The following is a 12290-nucleotide window of genomic DNA, read 5'->3' on the forward strand; positions in this document are numbered from 1 at the left end:
TGGTCCTAGGTACGGAGGGGACTGCTGTGGGCTAGCCCCCACGGGTATAAGCAGCCCCACCTTCTCCTGAATTTACCATCCCAGCTCCAGCGTGAACTCAGGAACTCTCATGAAACCAGCAATGGCCTGCTTGCCAGGAGGAACTGGAGGGCAGGGTGTGCTGTAATGGACCCGGTTACGTAAGTCAGCCCAGTGAGTTCCTCCTTTCCCCCCCATGAGGCACCTCAGAAGGACCCAAGCCACGAAAGCTGCACGACAAAACTCGGTCTTGGTGCAGAGCCCACAGGCAGGAACCCCGTACTGTGTAGATTCTGGGGTCTGGGAATTGGAGACTACACGTGATTTAGAGTTTAAAAAACAACAACAAGAAGCGTGCTTGGAGTGCCCTGATCCCTGAATATCAGATGTGAAGGGAAGACTGCATCTGGCAGTATTGGAAAAGGAATCTCTGTGAACAGTGAGTACTCCATATAAAGAAGCATTATCCAGACTAGCGTTTTGAAACCTTTTTTGATTATAACCCACAGTAAGAAATGCGTTCTTCTTTGATATCTAGTATAGATAGATAGATGGATAATAGAAACAGAAGTGTCATGAAACAATTCCCATCTTTACCAAATGCAATACATTTTTATTATATTTTTTTAAGAAAAAGGAGCAGCAGCTCATTGCAAATTGATTTAATATCGATTTGACTGCCAGAGAATAGGCAGCAACTTGCAGTTTGAGAAATAACTGATTTAAACAAAAATGTGTCAGGCATGTAGAAACCAATTGTCATTGTTGCTCTGGTCAGATCTCTGCAGAAGGTGATGCAGTAACGCAGGCTTTGTGCTCCTAGAAGAGGTTTTCCTCGCTCTTCCGATCCCTGGGTGTTAGTGAGGTGGTGTTGGAGCTGGAGAACCAGGGAAGGGGGGAGGGGCAATGGTTGATGGAAGAAGAGGAAGTGGAGTTTTATTTCTGCTTGTGCAGAGGACACTGAGTGTCCGTGATGCCTTGTCCTGGCACAGATAAGACAAACCCTGTTCATCATGCAAGGGTGCTCACAGTTGAATGAGCGTGCACTCATCACGCTCCAACAGATTTGCAGTAAAATGGAAGTGTAAACTGGATTCTCCATGGTAGCCAAAGCCCCTTCATTCTGAGTTTCCTAAAAGCAGGAGCCATGTTTCAGGCAAGAGTATGTTCAGTGTTATATCTCTAGTTTTATGTCTCACATAGAATAAGTATTCAATAATGTTTGATATAAAGACCATCAGTTCAGTTCAGTCGTTCAGTCGTGTTCGACTCTTTGTGACCCGGTGTACTGCAGCACGCCAAGCTTCCCTGTCCATCACCAACTCCCTGAGCTTGCTCAAACTCATGTCCGTCGAGTCAGTGATGCCATCCAACCATCTCATCCTCACTGGAGTGGGTTGCCATTCCCTTCTCCAAGGGATCTTCCTGACCCAAGGATAGAACCTAGGTCTCCTGCATTGCAGGCAGATTCTTTACCATCTGAGTCACCAGGGAAACCCAATAAAGACCATGTTAGCTAATTAATATTTGCAATTAAACTAGTCATAATTCTAATTATCTTTGATAGTATAAAGAAAACATTTTCATAGGGCACTTTAACACACTCGAGCATCACAAGGGATAGGACAGTTAAGAAAGTCCCCCAAAAGTTGAAATTAAAGAGCAGAACTGCTGAACCCCACCGGGCTTTGGGTTCTCCACATGGCAAGCCTTTAAGATGCTGTGATTTGTCTGCCTGACTTGTACATCTGAGTGTCTGTCTCATAGGTGGACCTTGGGACAAGCCTGGAGGTGAGACGTCTCAGTGGTGAGGGGTCACTGGCCCTGGCTGAGCAGGGACCACAGGCAGGAGTGCATTCTGACTTTCCACCCCTGAGCATCTGAAGCTGCTGAGTTTACCCACTCGGGTTGGGCAGTTCAAGAGGATGTAGCTGAGGCTTGAATCACCCAGGGTCCTGGGTGGTAGGTTTCTGGAGAGAGGAAGGTGCTTGCAGACCACTGTGTGTCAGGTCATAAATAGAGTGTGTGTTTGAAGTTCTGGACTAGCTGGGCGTTAAGACAGAAGCGTTTAGGGGCTGTGGAGACCCTGGTGTGGGTCCCACAGCAGAGTGAGAGGAGCTCCCTGGTGCTCTCTGAGCTGGACTTCCTGTTAGTGCCCAGCGAGACCTGGCGGGCTGGACCCCAACCTGCCACCAGCTGCTAACTGAATTAGGTACAGGACCTTCTTCCATGCAGTTGTGGGGTGAAGGGTGGGGGAGTGGGGAGTAGGCAGGGAAGCAGGGGTGTGAGGAGAAGGGAGGGAAGGATGACAGGTGACCTGAGAAAAATACTCGGATAGGATGATTTCCCTCCAAATGAGGTCCCCTCAGTTGAAGAGCTTGGACTAAGGAGATACCCTGGAAAGTAGTGGACAAATTCAACCTCAGGGTGATTGCTGTTCATCTTAGACATTTTTTCAAGTTTTCCATGGCCCAGCCCCAGAGAGAATAGTGCGGGTTGACTGGGAACTGGGATCCAGTCACAAAGAACGGCTTCCCCTTTGGCTCAGGAGCTTGAATACGGGCTTGGGACCTTAGATGTGTGAAAGGCTTCGCAGGATGGCAGGTCCACCTTGCAAACTCTGTCTGGGTTTGATAATTTGCGTAGTTATTTACACCTGTGTGTGCCTAGTCTCTCAGTGGTATCCAGCTCTTTGTGACCCTTTGGACTGTAGCCGGCCAGACTACTCTGTCCGTGGGTTTTTTCAGGCAAGAATAATGGAGTAGGTTGCCATTTCCTCCTCCAAGGGATCTTCCTGACCTAGGGATCAAATTCGAGTCTCCTGTGTTCTTCCTGACCCAGGGATCAGACCCGCATCTCCTGTGTCTCCTGCATTGCAGGCAAAGCCTTTATTTACACCTATTTTTAATTTTGGGATAAGATCAAATCTAAATGCACAAGAGCATTCAAAGTACGAAAGATGGGCCTGGAGCCCCAGGTTCTAACTCCAGCTCTGTCCCCGTCTATGTGGCCCTGGCCCACTCAGTGTCCTCATTGGCAAATTGGGGGGCTAAGGAGTGGGGGTGTTGGAGATGCTCCCCCTGGTCTCCCTCAGCTCAAACACCCCGTGGCTGTCCGCAGCCCAGGGAACGTTTTCTGGCAGGAAAGAGAGGCTGCCCGGAGCTTCCTTCTCAGGCAGCCAATGAGTACATTCTTTCCTGTGCCCACATATGGAAGCAATTTCTAGATGATCCAAGGCACTTGTGCTGCTGAGCTCAACTGAAACAGAGGAGCGCGGCGGTGGAAAATGGGAAAAGAAAAAGCCTGTGTGCGTTCTCTTAACGTGCACTCTTGCATCTGAAATCCCCTCATGCCATTTGCCTTTCCGTGCTGTCTGGGGATGTGCCAGTGGCTTTGGGGCATTCCACAGATAAAATCCTGATAAAGATCGAGAGAGGGCTGAGCTCACTGCTTCTCCCTGGAGGCTGAAGGCCCCTGCCTTTTCCCCCTGCAAGCTTCTGGCTGGAGGCTGGGGAGGAGTGCAAATTCCAGAGTTTTGTTCCCACATTTATTGTAATCTTTCTCTCCGGTCTGTTAAAATGAGGACTATTAATGGCTGCTTTCAAGATTCTCTGTGAAGTTGAATTGGGAAACATTAGCCAAGTGCTTTGAAGGGGAAAATGTTTTATTAGTTCCTTCTCTGCCAAGCAACCCTTTACTGACGTTCCTCTTCTGAGCTCCTCGGGGGTTTTGGTAGCGGTTGAGTGGTAGATCTTGTCACTTGTAAACTGGAGGCACGAAACACTTACTCCTAAATTTTGGTTAGGAGCGGTTAGGAGAGCGACTTTTCCTAGAACATGACCTTACTGAGAAAACCTCATCTGTGGTCCTGGTCCCCATAAATGGTCCTAAGGTCCTTATTTCCTCCTTCTTTCTCGCCACCCTTAACCTCAGTTCTTGGGAAAGAAGGTTACTGAGAAGGACATGTTTATAGAGAAATGCTTTTTGTTCCCCTTTCCGTCTGTCTCTTAACTTCTCTACTGCCTAATCCCCCATCAATGTTAACATTTAAAAATTAATCTGTAAAGCATATTAATTCTATTAATGTTATTCTTCCTAGAAATGAAATCTGAGTAATTAAAGCTCTATGAACATTTACCAATGCTTGTTAAAACTGTGGCATCAATGTTCTCATAACTGTCTAAGGTTATCACTTCCTAAATTCATCACTAAATTCCTAATTTTATCACTAAAATTATCACAGGTAATTTTTTTGGAAAAAAACTCTCAAAATCGAGACATAGGCTGGTGCATGCTGAAACTCGTTTGGGGACCTCATTCTCTTTTGTTGCTCTTGCTGGGTCTCCAAGCACGGAGCCTTCTTGTCAGAGCAGCCCTTTTTTCCCCTTCAGGGGGGAGCATGTTTACGGCTCTGGTTTACTTCATCTGGGATTGTTGCCGTGGAGGGTCAGAAATCAAGCATGACATAAAGAAAGAAACACTTCTGGGAACCTCACATGCCTGGCCGCCCTGTTTCAGGACACTCAGAAACTAGGGTTGTAATTCCACACATACATTTCCTACCCTGTGGAGTTTCCTGCCTGTTTTAAAGCAGCTAAACTTTGCTTCTCTGTAGAACCATAATCAGGAATGTTTAAGCCCATCTCTGTAGGTGCTAGATTCTCTTCAGCACTATTCAGAGAACTTCAGCTGACCCACCTCCTGTCCACCAGGTGCTAAAAGTCTGAAACCACGTTCCAGGAGAAGAGTTCTGAGCATAGGCTTGTTCCTGCCACCCCCGTGTACAGTGTTAGCTTGGGGCCAGGAAGGTGCCCTGTGCCAGCCAGGGTGATGCCACCTCCTGCTCTGCTGAGAAGACGAAGACCATTCAGTTCACTTGTCCTTTCTTTCCAGGGACTCCTTCCCCACCTAGGGTGGCCTCTTATCTTTAATGCAGCTGCAGCCACACCCACCCACACCCCAGGCTCCCACTGATCAATACAGTTGAACCCCCCTCCAGGTCGGTCACCCCCAAACCTCCTCACTCCTCTGCAGCCTGTTTTTTGCTTCATCTCATCACTCACCAAGCATTTGTTCTCATTTGTACTCACTGTTGAAGCTTGCTGAAGGCAGGGTCCCTGTGGAATGTGTGTTCTAGAAGGGAGAAACAGCAAACAAGCAACTACTTAGATAGACTAGTGAATGCTTCAGTAATTAATTAATACTTAGATTAATTAGTAGTGATAGGGGTTATGGAAGAGGCTGACAGATTGATGGGATGGAATGGTAGGAACGCTCCCTGAGGTACAGCTGTTCAGGGAACTTTATGAGAGTTGAGATATGCATGACAAGGAGCCAGACTGAGTATCTGGGGAGAAGCATGCGTCAGGCAAGGCTAAGTGCAAAGGCCCTGAGGTGAGGACGAGCTAGACAGGTCCCAGGGAAAGAAAGAGAGCTGTGAGGAGAGGGGGGAGGAGGAAGTCAGAGACGCAGGCCCAGCCAGGTACTCTAAAGGCTCGAATCTCATATGGTTTTAGCCCAGGGAGTGATACCACCTGATGTGTGTTTCAGTAAAATCATTCTTGCTTCCATCCCATCTCCACCTGCCTTGGAGCTCCTGGCTTGACATCCTGACTCACCCCACTTGTTGGATAGGGTGCCCTCAGTTTTGCCCATTGCACTCTGGCCCTGCTCTGTGCACTGCCCCCCCACCCTCACCGTGTCTGTGCCCGACTTCAGGCAGTCCCAGGACCAACTGACCAGCCATGCCTGGGGATTCAGAGGATGGGTGAGTCAGTCTGCCCTGAGCCGGACTGAGCGCTGGGCAGAGAAGAGAGCGAGGTGCTCACAGGCTGTGAGACCCTGGACAGACTTGCCACCCCTCCTGCCTTCAGTCCCCCCTCTTTCAGCTGCTCTCCAGCTGTCAGCCTCAGTGGCCAGCAGCACTGTGGCAGCAGCAACATCTGTTAGGTACTTGCTTTGTGTCGGGCTTAAAATGTATCACACTCACTCCTCTGAGATTGGCTCTGTTGCCATCCCCATTGTACAGTGGAGGAAACTGAGGCGCAGAGAGGTTAAGTAACTTTTCCAGAGTCCCAGCTAGCATGTGTGGTTGAGCCCAGGTTCACAGTGGATGGCCTGATAGCCCCGTGCTCTTAAATCACTGCATTCTACTGCTGCATGCAGTGGGCAGGGCTGTTCCTTCCCACCACCTGGCAGTCCTGAACGACATCCTCTTCCGCAGTGGCCAGCCCAGGGTGCAGCCCTCACCAGTCGCTCCCTGCTGGCACACTTGACTTCAAGCAATGAACAGGCCTGTTGAGTTCACCAAGTTAAGGTGGCATCTCCAACACCAGCTAAGCTGGTGCTCACTCCTCTCCAGGATGAGCCCCACACAGTCCTTTCTGAGTCCATCTGTGAAAACCTCCACTCTGGGCACGTCCACCACCTGCCAAATAACAGGCAGTAATAATAGTAGGAGCAAGTGTTTATGAAACACTTCCTATGGACCTGGCTTTCTTTTTCATTCTTATTTTACTGATGGAGAAACTAAAGCACAACTTGCTTGAGGTCACAAAGCTAGTAAATGGTAGAACCAGAATTTGGACCCAGGCGGGTTGGCTCTGGAGACCCTTTAGAGTATATACTTCTTTACACTGAAGAATTCCCATCCCTGTGGTTTCCACATGGTGGTCCATAATCTATCCCTTGCAGCCACAGAGTGGTCTGATTTTATTAACATAGGACAGACCTGTCAATATTTGAAGACAGTTGTCACATCTCTTTTGGTTCCAAACCACCACACCAAGCTTCCAAGGAGCAGTTCTACTCTGAGTCCCCCTCTTCCTCCCAGAAAAGCACAAAGAGCGCTTTATAATTCTCCATCCAAATCCAGATACTTGGGAGAGGCAAGGGAGTACAGTTAATAATTATGCTGGGACAACAGGCATAAATGTGGACTGTCCTGGGCAAGCCAGGAAGTGGTTTACCCTACCCCCAGGCCACAGCAGCAATGCCGCCACTTGGCGTGCCATCTGAGCAGTCTGTTCAAGTGGATTATGGAGAAGTTGAGCTTACACAGATACACTACTGATGGGAAATCAGGTTTCAGGAGCCTGCCATTAGTCAGACTTCTTGATGGAACAGTGTTGGGTATGAGGTCAAGTCCCAACATTGCTCCTGTGACCCTGGATGAGTCACCTCCAACCCCGGGCTCACCGTTTTCTAATCTGTAAAATAGAGGTTGATAATCTGGAAGTCCTTTCTAGTTCTAAAACTCTGATCCCATGTCAATCTTCCCTATGCAAGTGAAAGTGTTTGAAGCCGTGAACATAGAATGTGACATTTTTAGCTCTTTTCCCAGCGTATTAGCCAAACCCCAAGGGTAGATTTTGAGAGTAAGATCACCTTGTCTGCTTTGGGGCCGTCAGTGAAGTTGTGGCGAGCACTGTTTTCTTTTCCTTCTAGAGCAGTGGATTTTTTTGATAGAAATATAGGAGACAGAAAATGACCTCCATAGAAAGTGCCTGTTGACTTACTGAGAAATTTATTAAAAAAAAAAAAATTTACATGTTATGTTTCCTAAAACCTGTGTCTCCGAAATAATTGCCAAGTGTTTTGACATAATTTATCCCATTAGATGCTCAAATGGCCGTGTAAGATAGGTGTCACCTTAGTTTTCTGGATGTTGGAACAGAGGCTCAAGGATACAAAATGACTTGTCTGAAGACACTCAGCTGGTTAGTAGTAGTGGGGCTGCAACTCAGATTTACATCCCCGGGGTCCTTATCCCACGTGCAGCACACACAGTCTTTGTGCTGCACCAGTAGTTTTCAGTATGTTTGCATTTTCTTAGCAGAGAACTCATTTTTCTCAAGCAGAAGGGAAGCTTCTCTGGTGTCTTGCATGGTGTTCTGTGAGGGGATCTATGGAACCCCAAGCTCCCACCGAACATGGTTTGAACAACCTTGCACTTTTCCCAGGTGCCTCACACTGTTTGGCCCTTTGCAAGCATGTAGAATGCTCATGGGATCCTGCACAATTTTGTTGTACATGAATGTGTTGCATTTAATAAGCTTACCTGTGGTTCTAAGTCATTTGATCAGACATTCGTGGGACTTGTGTCAGCTGTGTGGACACAGTCTTTGCTAGGAGATTTGACTCCCTCCTTCCCCACCCCATCCACACACTCCCCTAACCCTCCAAGGCTCAGTTATGGCCCTCCCCACCTTGTTTTTCCACTTTGCTCTGCTGAATCCCAGCCCCACCTGTACCATTTACAGACTCACGTGTCCTTTCTGGATATGACTTGCCTGTCTTCGTCATTCTTCCACCCACCAATAAACACTTATTAACTACCTAGTAAATAAAATCACGTGAACAAGCCCAGCCTAGCAACTGGCACGTAAGGAAAATGAGTTTCCATCCCTACTACAAAGCATAGTACCCCTTCTTTCTTTGTGTCTGAGATGACTGCCTTCCCCATGACAATCTCCCAGGTCCCTTCTCTTGAGAGACCCTATTGCTCTTAAGGAAAGGAAAATGAAGTGGCTCAGTTGTGTCTGACTCTTTGCAAGCCCATGGACTGTAGCCTACCGCGCTTCTCCGTCCGTGGGATTTTCCAGGCCAGAGTACTGGAGTAGGTTGCCATTTCCTTCTCCAGAGGATCTTCCCAACCCAGGGATCGAACCTGGGTCTCCCGCATTGTCGGCAGATGCTTTACTGTCTGAGCCACCAGGGAAGTCTATTGCTCTTAAGCCAGCCTTTTCTCTTACCCTGAAGGTAAAAATGAGTTCTTGGCTCATTTTCACTGCCTGCGTATCCTGTCCTCTCTCCATAGTCAAAGCACAAGTCTATCTCCCCCCAGAAGTTACTCCACAGAAGAGGGAAAGTTAGAGAACAAGCTTTCCATTCTCTGGGGTTGCTGAGTCACAGGGAGCAGCCAAGTGGCATCTATTCACTGAGCCCCCTTATCTAGGGAAAAAAAAAAGAGAGTGGGAAATAGTTCCCATTTTTAAGTCTAGATTTTGCACTCTCTCAGCAGTGTTTAAAAGGGGCTCATGCTCAGTTTCATCAGCTGACAGAACATTTAATAAATGCTGAAGGTTTGTGTTTATGCTTAAGGTTCTGTTTCTCCTGCTTAGTATCTGCAGCTTTGCAATCACTGAGAACTGATCCTTCTCTTTCTAAACATGTGACATTTAGGCCACCAGATTTTTCTTAAACCTACTTCTTCATTCTCTACCATGTAAGATTTATTAATTGGAGATAGTTTTGAAAGATGTGATACATTGCAAAACATACATCAATAATTTTACCTACAAGAGATCATTCAGAAACATCAAAGCATCAGTCCAGTATAAACTGTTAGAAAATATTTTTGACATTCTGCTTTTTGATTTTTATGAAAGACAGATACTTGGCTTAGATCCTATTTCTTATATAATGATCCTTTTTCTTTCTGAAAGAGCAGTAATTATTAGAAGCAGCAATCCAAAGTTCCACCAAGCTGCTACAAAGTTAGCACTCTTTCTCTTCTTTCTTCATAGCTACAGAGCTTTTGAAAATAATCTAGCCATATCCTGGGTTATGTAACAGTGCCTCAGCTGTCTCCATGGGGCATCAGTATAGTGTGTGAGTATGTGTGTGTATGTAATTGATTGGATGCCTGGGCTGAAGTTATGGGTAGCTGTTTTATTTCTAGTGATCATTTTAGTTATGAGTCAAAATTGGCCATTTTGTTCTTTGGGTGATTTTTCACGCTGAGCTGAACTGTTGCTGAAATTGGACTGATGTTCAGTCCAGCTAAGCTGGGAACCCCCACAATGTTCTAGTCTGCCCTGAACACAGCAATCTCCATGCCTTCATCCATAGCTTTGGAGCTACACTACTGGTAAGTAAGAGAAAATGGAAGAGCAGGATGGGTTGGCCACATGCTAGTTTCCATTTGTGTCTTAATGTTCACATCACAGCCTTGGTTGGACTCCTTAGCTTTAATGTCAGACCTGGAATCCTTAAAAAAAATAAAGTAGGAAAATTTTTCTTTGGAAAATGTCTTTAAAACCAAAGAAAATGACAGAATAAAATTGTGATATATTCTAAATGGAAGCTGGTGGTGTGAGTTCCTCTATATCCTTTTAATATTCTGCTCTTGTTTTTGGATCTGCCTGTTGGAAATATTGACTTGGTCATTGCATCAAATTTATTCTGTGAAATAATTTTGTATTCCCTTTCATTTATACATTGAGTTTATTACAGTTATATCCCGGTATGTAACAAACCTCCCCGAAACTTAGTGGCTGAAAACATCGATCATTTCATTGCTTGCAATTCTGCAGTCTGGCTGGGCTCACCTGGGCAGCTCTTCTGCTGTTCTTGCTTATGGTCAGACGGGGGCTGCGTTCAGATGGCAGGTTAGCTGGGGCAGAACTGAGCTGGGCTTTCTTCTCCAGGAAATGTCAGGACCTCTTACTTTCCCAGGGGCCTCTTCATGTGGTCTTTCCATGTGGCCTCTTCAGCAGGATTGCTGGACCTTTTCCATGGTAGTTAGGAGCACAAAAGCAGAAGCTTCCAGGCCTTCTTAAGTCTCAGACCATGACTAGTAGGTTCTGCACTTTCTTTTTTCAAAAAAAGCAAGTCACAAGTACAGCCCAGTTCCAAGAGGGGACAATACAAGGTGTGAATACCGGGAGCCAAGCTTCGTTGGAGGCCACAATTCACTGGAGGCACACTCCATACACCATTCACTGGAGGCACACTCCATATACCATTCACTGGAGGCGCCCTCCGTGCACCATTCACTGGAGGCGCCCTCCTACACCATTCACTGGAGGCGCCCTCCTACACCATTCACTGGAGGTGCACTCCCCAGGCCGGAGACAAGAGGAAACATGGCTCCTCTGTGAACTGGAGAAGTTCTGTGTGGCTGGAGAATGGGGTGTAGAGAGTAGAGCTGCCTGGGTGTGTTTGTGGGGGTGAGGAGGAGTCACACCTAGGGTTTGTGAAACAAAAGGCCCATGAGCTAAGCAGGAGCCTCATCACATATTGAAAGCCTGATAAGCCATATTAGGGTTAGACTTGGCTTTAGTTGTGATAGGAAGAGAACTGTAAGCAGATCTGCCTTTCAGAGAGATCATAGCTACATCATGCTGAGAATGGAAGGACCTGGGCCTAGAGACCTCAAGAAACTTCTGGGGCCAGGCGGGGGAGAGTGGTGGATGGCTCAGGGGATGACTCCAGGGATACTGAAAAGGAGAATCTACAAGTCTGGGTAACTGGTTCATTGGTTATAGGAGTGAATGAAAGGGCAGAGGTGAGGGTTACCTTTAGGTTTTTGGCTTGGGTGGCCAGCCATCTGCTTCAGCAGGGATCCCTGGAAGAGGGACAGGGCTGGATCCCATTGGGGTGGGCTGGAAGAACCAAGGAGAGCCAGCTGGAATGTACCAAGTTTGATTACTTTGGGGTTTAGTCCACTGCGAACCTTTTTCAGACTAATACATTGTGAGAACCTTGCTTCTTCTTCCTTCCTCCCCACCTCTCACCCTCCTCATTGCTTTCTGCTTCTCTCTTGTCCTCCTATGGGGAATGACCAGGTGTGAGGCAGGAGTGTCCAAGGATGTCACCTTCTTGAACATTTCATTCTTAGGGCAGTGGGTTGGAAACACTGGTGATGGGGAGTTAGAGGATTTACAGTTGGTGACTTGCTGCTGCTGCTGCTGCTAAGTCGCTTCAGTCATGTCCGACTCTGTGTGATCCCATAGACGGTAGCCTGTTAGGCTCCACTGTCCCTGGGATTCTCCAGGCAAGAACACTGGAGTGGGTTGCCATTTCCTTCTCCAATGCATGAAAGTGAAGTCACTCAGTTGTGTCCAACTCTCAGCGACCCCATGGACTGCAGCCCACCAGGCTTCTCCGTCGATGGGATTTTCCAGGCAAGAGTACTGGAGTGGGGTGGGTGACTTGCTGGGAACAATACAAATCATGAGTTGAGAAGTGCAAAGGCAAGGGGATTGGGGATGAAATTGGAAAAGGAGAAGAGAAAAAAACCTCTCCAGTTAAGGCAAGGAAAATTAGTCATTTGTGGAGGAAATACAGAACAGAATAGAAAAAGCAAAGAGAAACAGACGGCTCCACAGCTGTGACCTCTGTCACAGAAGACTTTAGAATCCTGTTCCTTCATGCGTCCTTTTCACATCTGTATTCTAAAAGTTAGAAAAGCAACATAAACCTTTTTCCTGAAAGCCTCGGTGGGTCTTCAGGTAAACATTCTCGTTATATAAAAAGGGAAACGAGTA

At 47.1% G+C, this 12290-nt stretch overlaps 1 protein-coding gene across 1 annotated transcript in view; it reads left to right on the plus strand.

The window, feature by feature from the left end:
* Positions 1-221: 221 nt before the first annotated feature.
* The window catches only part of WIPF1 (WAS/WASL interacting protein family member 1), a 111299-nt gene continuing 99230 nt past the window's right edge, over positions 222-12290 (plus strand). Inside the window, exon 1 of the mRNA XM_069577149.1 lies at positions 222-457. The gene's annotated coding sequence lies outside the window, so the exon portion shown is untranslated. The remainder of the gene's footprint in view (positions 458-12290) is intronic.

Source organism: Ovis canadensis, chromosome 2 (genome assembly GCF_042477335.2).
Source record: "Ovis canadensis isolate MfBH-ARS-UI-01 breed Bighorn chromosome 2, ARS-UI_OviCan_v2, whole genome shotgun sequence".
Classification (NCBI taxonomy): Eukaryota; Metazoa; Chordata; class Mammalia; order Artiodactyla; family Bovidae; genus Ovis; species Ovis canadensis.